The following is a 7,407-nucleotide window of genomic DNA, read 5'->3' as shown; positions in this document are numbered from 1 at the left end:
ATACAATTCACACCCAGTTCTGTCATTAACAGAATATATCTCCTTTTATTTATTACATACTCTACCTTAAAGAAGAGTAGGGAAACAATATCTATAATCAACCACTATTCATCTTGAACAAACAGCACAAACTTATTCTTGATTAAGACAAACAAAAAACAGATAGTCTGACACAGATGTTTTGGATGGAAAACAAAATCAGGCAGGGAAGAAAATTCTGAAAATCAGAACTCCAGATGACAAGTCTGGATTAAATTGTCTCTCACAGTCTCTTTTAGCTGAGCTATGATGTGTGATTGTCTGTACAATGATGGTCATTCTTCAGTTTGACAGCTGATTCAATGGACCTGGTTCTTTCTTATTAGAATGTTTCTTGTAATCTTGTTTTCTTGTCTTTTCAATCAATGGAGAGAGGGCAGGGGAGAGAGGGCTGTTTACAATTTGCAGAGTCTGGATGTCTCGGGCTACCCAGCACCTGCAGATTTGTAGCAAACTGCAGCTCAACCCATCCAAGGGCTATCGTCAGGAAGTCTTTCCTTAACTCTAAGTATTGCTGACACTGGTTCAAAAAGCGACTTGCACAGCTAAACATGTGCCCCATTTAATATATCCAAGTTCTAGAACCCTCCTGGTCTCTCAGCAACATAGCAGTGTCTAACTTCCATTTCAGATTATCATTCTAAATGTAAAAATATGTGATCCCTTACATTTCCAATTTCTCATTTAAGGACCACACGCACGTGCTGATGAGGCTTCCCAGTGTTCTTTCACATGACAAACTATAGAACCATAGAAACACAGAAGATAGGAGCAGGAGGAGGCCATTCAGCCCTTCGAGCCTGCTCCACCATTCATCACCATCATGGCTAATCGTCCAACTCAATAGCCTTCCCCCCCCATAACCTTTGACCCCATTCACCCCCAATGTTATACCCAGCCACCTCCTGAATACATTCAATGTTCTGGCATCAGCTCCTTCCCGTGGGAATGACTCCCACAGGCTCCCACTCTCTGGGTGAAGAGATGTCTCTGCATCTCCATCCTAAATGGTCCACCCTGAATCCCCTGCCGGGTTCCGGACACACCCACCATCGGGAACATCCTGTGAAGTCCTGTTAGAATTTTATAAGTCTCTCTCTGAGATCTCTATGATGAAAGGACTTTCAGAAGAAAGAGAGCACACACAAAGGCTAATTCTGTAGTGGGGATTTCTAAATTCAAGGCCTATTTTACACCCAAAAACTGTGTCATGTGACCTCTCTGTGAAGGTGTTTCAGACTCACCGAGTTGGCTAAGCAGCTAATGTTCTCTTTGCAACTGTAACCTTTTGTGCTGCTGTAGTCAGTCCCCTCTGCTTTCAAATAGTTCAAGGTATTAAGATATGTCCAGTTGATCACACTCCAAATGAAGATTTCTGATGACACACTAGTAACATTTATTGATATCTTCAACTTCAGAATAAAGAGATAAATGGAAGTCGCTAACATGGATGGACAAAGTAAGTACATTGGGGACTCAGTTCATTAAGAGGTGACATTGTTGTGGTAATGCCACTGGACTAGGAATCATGATAAAACCTATTTAATTATCAAGATGAATCTAGATGTCAAAACAGAGGACAAGAAATATAGGTTAGTTCTGTGAAGATTTATGTTAAAATGGTCAGAAAATCATTGTGGAGCAGTGACCTAATATTATGGATCAGACCAGATCCCCTCAAAATATTTTAAGAAGGTAGCCTAGACCCTAACTTTTTCTCATTTTAAAGGGATATATAATGTGATGTGTTCCCAAAGAAATCTGATTGGTCAAACTACTTCGACATTAAGCAAAACACAAGATATTTAAACATTATAGTTAAAATTCAACGAAAGAAAGAAGAACTTAGAATAATTTAACTCTACTGGGAACTTTACAGAATAATAGATTTAGTAATGATTACTAATGAACTGTTCCAATATAGTAACATCTTGTAAAAACAGCCCTTGGCACAAAGGCAAATTCAGAAAGATAGATTTGTCTCCCGGCTAACCCAGCAGCAGAGAGAAGCCCCAGCTTCTCGCTGTAACTGAGAGAGGGAAACAATGGTTTCACCTTCTTCAAAACTCCAGCAACTTCTGTCTTGTTGAGACTCTGACAGCAGCTGTTGACAGGTAATCCTACAAACTAAAAAAAACTAGAAACTCCTGTGTGTGAGAGCTGGCCACACCCACCCAGGCTGCTTCTATTGCTCCACATTAAAAATCCCCAAGGCCTCACAAACTGTTTACTTTCTTGGCATTCCAAAATAGACAGCTCATTACGTCTGTCTTAAAGCCTCTCCTTAAAAATAACCCAGGACAAAATCACCTCTTAAAACCACGCCTACATTCCAAGCAGAGAACAGGTAAAAGCCTGGATGATCCCTGGGGTGTTAATGGAATAAGATATTTGTCACTTTGAGTTCATGACAGGTTGTGTCAACAAAGAAAAGCCATTAGTTTTGTTCTGACTTTAGTTTAAAAGGAAACACGACTTTGTTTGAAAGGGAACAGATTTATGCAAAGCAGGATATTTTTAGTTTCTCCAGCAATTTCTGTTTTCAATTCAGCATGCAGTTTTTTAAATTTTATTTTCAGTTCAGTGAAAACCAGTCACAGTGGTAACCTTGTTTTTAATTTATGAAGCTTCTCATACAGCAGAGTTTGGGATAGAAATTGTTAGGCTGTGCAAATATAAAAAAAGTTTGGCCCATTAGAGTTGTGGAAGGTTCATGCTGAAAGGAATTGTAAAATTGTCTTCATGCTTTGGTTTAAAGATAAATAGAAACTCGAAGAGTTGAGATAGGAGTGTAACTATAAGACCATAAGACATAGGAGTGGATGTAAGGCCATTCGGCCCATTGAGTCCACTCCGCCATTCAATCATGGCTGATGGGCATTTCAACTCCTCTAGATTTGAGCCACTGTAACAGAGTTTGGGAAAGAGGTTGACACATTGTTTTGTAACTGCAACAGAGACATTGAGAAATTGTTTTTTAAAAAATGTATAATAACCAGATGTTCCATTGTCCAAGAATGTCTGAAGCCTCATGTGACTATGTTTCCGTGACTAACCAACACATTAACCAGTTTCAAATCATTAAACTTACGATCCATCAAGCCAAGTGTTATTCTGGGAGCAGGCTTGTCATGTGATGCAATCAGATGCGATTGTAACCAAATCCAGAGCTCCAAGATAATGTTCCAGGGACATGGGCTCAAATCCCACCACGGTGACTGGGAAAATTTGAAATGGATTAAGAATAAACATGGCATTAAAGCTAGCCCAATGGTGACTGGTCATGTTACCATGGTTAATTTGATGTTAAAAAGCTATCTGGTTCATGAATATCTTTCAGGGAAGGAAATCCTACCCAGTCTGGACTACATGTGACTCCAGGCCCATAGCATTACTGATTCTTAAATACTTTCTGAAATGTTCAAGCAAATCACCCCGTTGTACCAACCTTCTATGAAGCTGAAGCGAAGCAATGATACTGAGGGACCACCAGGTATTGACCCAGTCAGACACTGTGTTAGGACAAGCTGTGTTTTGTGTTCGTGTGTAAGCATCACAGTTTGAGTTACTTCCCACTGAGCAATTACAGTACAGCACTTACCAGAAACACGAAGCTGAGTTACAGGATAATAGTGATGACTCGGACCGTTGTCAAATTCTACTTTAAAAATGTAAGGCCCTGCATCTTCCCGCTTGATGTCGTTTATAATCAGGGAACAGTCGCCATCTTTCAGGTCCCCAGACAGCCAGGTCCGATCGCGGAACCATTGTGATCCGTGATTGGGATCCTTGGAGTGAAAGGCTATGGGAGTCCATAACCTCTCAGTCTCTCCATTAAACCAGATTCCACCTCGTGGTTGATTTTTCAGACATGATGGATAATTGTAACGACATGGTATCTGTGCACAGGAACCTTCCTGCACTATCACCTCTCGAGGAGTACTGCCTTTCCACTCTTGTGACGGCTCAGCTGGGGAGAGAAGCAATAGCATTTAACAATGAATGGCTTGTACTAGTCTCCAAATGTACAGGTTAGACTGGATTGTTAATGGTCAATACTGAGGAGGACTCCAAAGAGTTCCAGAGCGTTTTCAATAAACTTACACAATCGATTTAGAATTGAATTGTCTCAATAATAAATCTACAGTACAATATTATGGTGGAAAAATAAAGAATTTGCAGCATGTGCTGGAAACAGGTGTCTCAGCGGGGTCAAAGGGTAACATAATGTACAGGACAAATACACTTATTCCTAAATCAAGGTGATTGGACAAATGTATTCATCAGTAAAAGTTGCGATGCAGGTTGATAAAGTGAATGGACAAATAAACTATTTGTTCCCAATGCAGGAGATGTGTGTCACCACTAAAAATGGTCACTTTGATGTATGGTACCCATGCCTGAAGTTACACCATTGAAGCACACTGTGAGGGTTGTGTACCTCGCTTTGGGGAAATGTTAAGTCTGTCCTCGGCCTATGGGCTTACTCTGGATATCAACAACTCAAATCCCCAAGATTACTCACACAAGCAAGCTTATTTAGTACTTTCCAAAGCCTTAATCCCACAGACGGGTTATGCTGAGGTATCCACGTGAATTGGATTGCCTGGTTGATTAGATTGTCCAAGAGTTGGATCAAAGTGGAAGTTCTCCAAGTATTTTTTTTTATATTTCACTGTCATGTGTACTCAAGTACAGGAGTACACTGACGACTTCATAATGTTGCCACCTAAGGCGCCATTTTAGTTTCCATAGTACCGAGGTACAAAATAAACTTAGGTATAAAGTAGTAAGAGAAATGAGTGTTAAAATGTTCAGTGTGACAATGTTGCTCCACTGGTTGCTTTTCTATTTCTCCCCTCTCACCTTAAGCCTATGTCCTGTAATCTTAGACTCCCCTACCAGCTGCTGCCTCTCTATCTTATTGATGCCATTCTTGATTTTATAGACCTCTATAAAGTACCCCTCAGACTCCTACTCTCCCGTGAAAAAAGTCCTAGCTTACTGACCTCTCCTTATGACTCAAACTGTCCAGTCCAGGCAGCATCCTAGTAAATCTTTGCTGCATCCTTTCTAGTTTAATAATGTCCTTTCTGAAGTAGGGTGACCAGAACTGCAGGCACTATCCCAAATGTGGCCTCACCAACATCTTGTACAGCTGCAACAAGACATCCCATCTCTATACTTAATGCTCTGACCAGCGAAAGCAAACATGCAGGAAGCCTTCATCACCTCCCTGTCTACCTGTGACGCCACTTTCAAGGAGCTATGAACCTGTACCCCTTGACCGCTTTGTTCTAGGCCCTGCCACTGACTGTGTAAGCCCTGCCCTGGTTTGCTTTACCAAAATGCTACACCTCGCATTTACTAAATTAAACCCCATTCTGCTATTCCTCAGCCCACTGACCCAGTTAGTCAAGATACCAGACCCATGATATCCTGATTACTTTGTTAATTTATATTTAGCAGTTCTCCATCCTTAACTATAAGGCTTTGGGTTCTAGTAAACTTACTTCCACATTTAGGTCTCTGTATGTATTATTCTTTATATTTATTCAGCATATCCCACTTCCTTGTCCCTTGATAGCCACTTGCTTTATTCATACTGTTCTGTGAATAATTCCTCTCTTCACCATGGGCTGCTTCATGCAGGGTTGATGTTATGACACAGCGATGAACCCTTCTGATAATTAAACGATACGCACAGAAAAGTTGACCTCACCTCGTAACCTGTTCAAGTGTGGGTGCCAGAGAACTACCCAAATTTCACTATTTTAAGAAAAAAAAACAATTTATTCTTTAACTCTAAAAGTGAACATTAAAAAAACAAATATTTACAACTCTAACTCTCCCTTCTCATAAAGGTTAATAAGGGATACATTTAAGACTTTTCATTAGTAATTGGCTAAATGGTTATGGAGAATGAGGAGGGAAGTGAAGTTGATGCAAGGATGAGATCAGTCATGGTTGTATTAAATGGTGGAGCAGGCTGAGGGGCTGAATGGCCTACGTCTGCCCCTCATTGCTATGTTTTAAAGAATTCCATAGTTTTACTACCCTCCGAGAGAAGGAATTCTGCCCCAACTCCTCTATAACAATAACAACATCCCCCTCCCACTCTATAACAATATACTAATTCAATAAAAGCCCCTATTAAAATCATCTCAACTTAATTTTCAAAACCAGACTGCAGGGGTTGTTTCTGGTATCTTCCTTCCTCTGGCTGAAGATCTCCCTGGGATATCTTCAGTTTTCTGCTGCAGACGTGTTTTGAGGGTGTTTTACCGGTGGTTACAATGGCGATGGCAGTTGGTCGCTCTTCTAACTCTCAAAATGCTGGCTCCTTTATACCCCAAACATCGGATTGTCTCACTGGTTTGAGGTGGGCAAAAACAATGAATTCAAATGTGATTGGGTTTTGGTATCCTGGGGCTTAATTTAAACTTATTGGTTAAATTTGAACTGTTTTGAAAACATAGCAACCAAAACTCAAGTATTTGTTTCACAGCCAAATGTTACATATTTTCCAGTACGCTCTGAGACTGCTAATAAGTCACATAGCAGGTGTCGAAAATCTGTTGCTGGAAAAGCGCGGCAGGTCAGGCAGCATCCACGGAACAGGAAATTTGACGTTTTGGGCATAAGCCTGATGAAGGGCTTATGCCCAAAACGTTGAATTTCCTGTTCCTTGGATGCTGCCTGACCTGCTGCGCTTTTCCAGCAACACATTTTCGGCTCTGATCTCCAGCATCTGCAGATCTCACTTTCTCCACATAACAGGTGCCTATAAGCTCTCAGTGCAAAACAGCTTTCACTGTCTCTTAAATGTACAGTATACACCTTCAACTTTGTAACATGGATGGATTGTATAAGACTCACAACACTCAAAGGTTAAAATGGAACTGGGTGATGTTCACTTGTAGCTTACACAGGTTATTAAACCTTTGGAGAAACGGGACTTAATCATTTTGTGGGATACACTGACACCAGGTGGATTTGAGTTAAATGGTAACTGCTTCACCACCGCTTTTATAATTAGGTTATAGCTTTTCACAAATCAGAAAACAGGAGATGGGGTAGAATTCCTTCTCTCAGAGGGTAGTAAAACTGTGGCGTTCTTTAAAACATAACAATGAGGGGCAGACGTAGGCCATTCAGCCCCTCAGCCTGCTCCACCATTTAATACAACCATGACTGATCTCATCCTTGCATCAACTTCACTTCCCTCCTCATTCTCCATAACCATTTAGCCAATTACTAATGAAAAGTCTTAAATTTATTCAGTGTCCTAGTGAATACCATACTCTGGGGCAGATTCACGACCCTTTGAGATTCATGATCCTCATCTCGGTTTGAAATCTGCCAGCC

The sequence above is a fragment of the Hemiscyllium ocellatum genome, chromosome 38 (genome assembly GCF_020745735.1).
Source record: "Hemiscyllium ocellatum isolate sHemOce1 chromosome 38, sHemOce1.pat.X.cur, whole genome shotgun sequence".
NCBI lineage: Eukaryota > Metazoa > Chordata > Chondrichthyes > Orectolobiformes > Hemiscylliidae > Hemiscyllium > Hemiscyllium ocellatum.
This window is presented reverse-complemented; position numbering follows the sequence as displayed.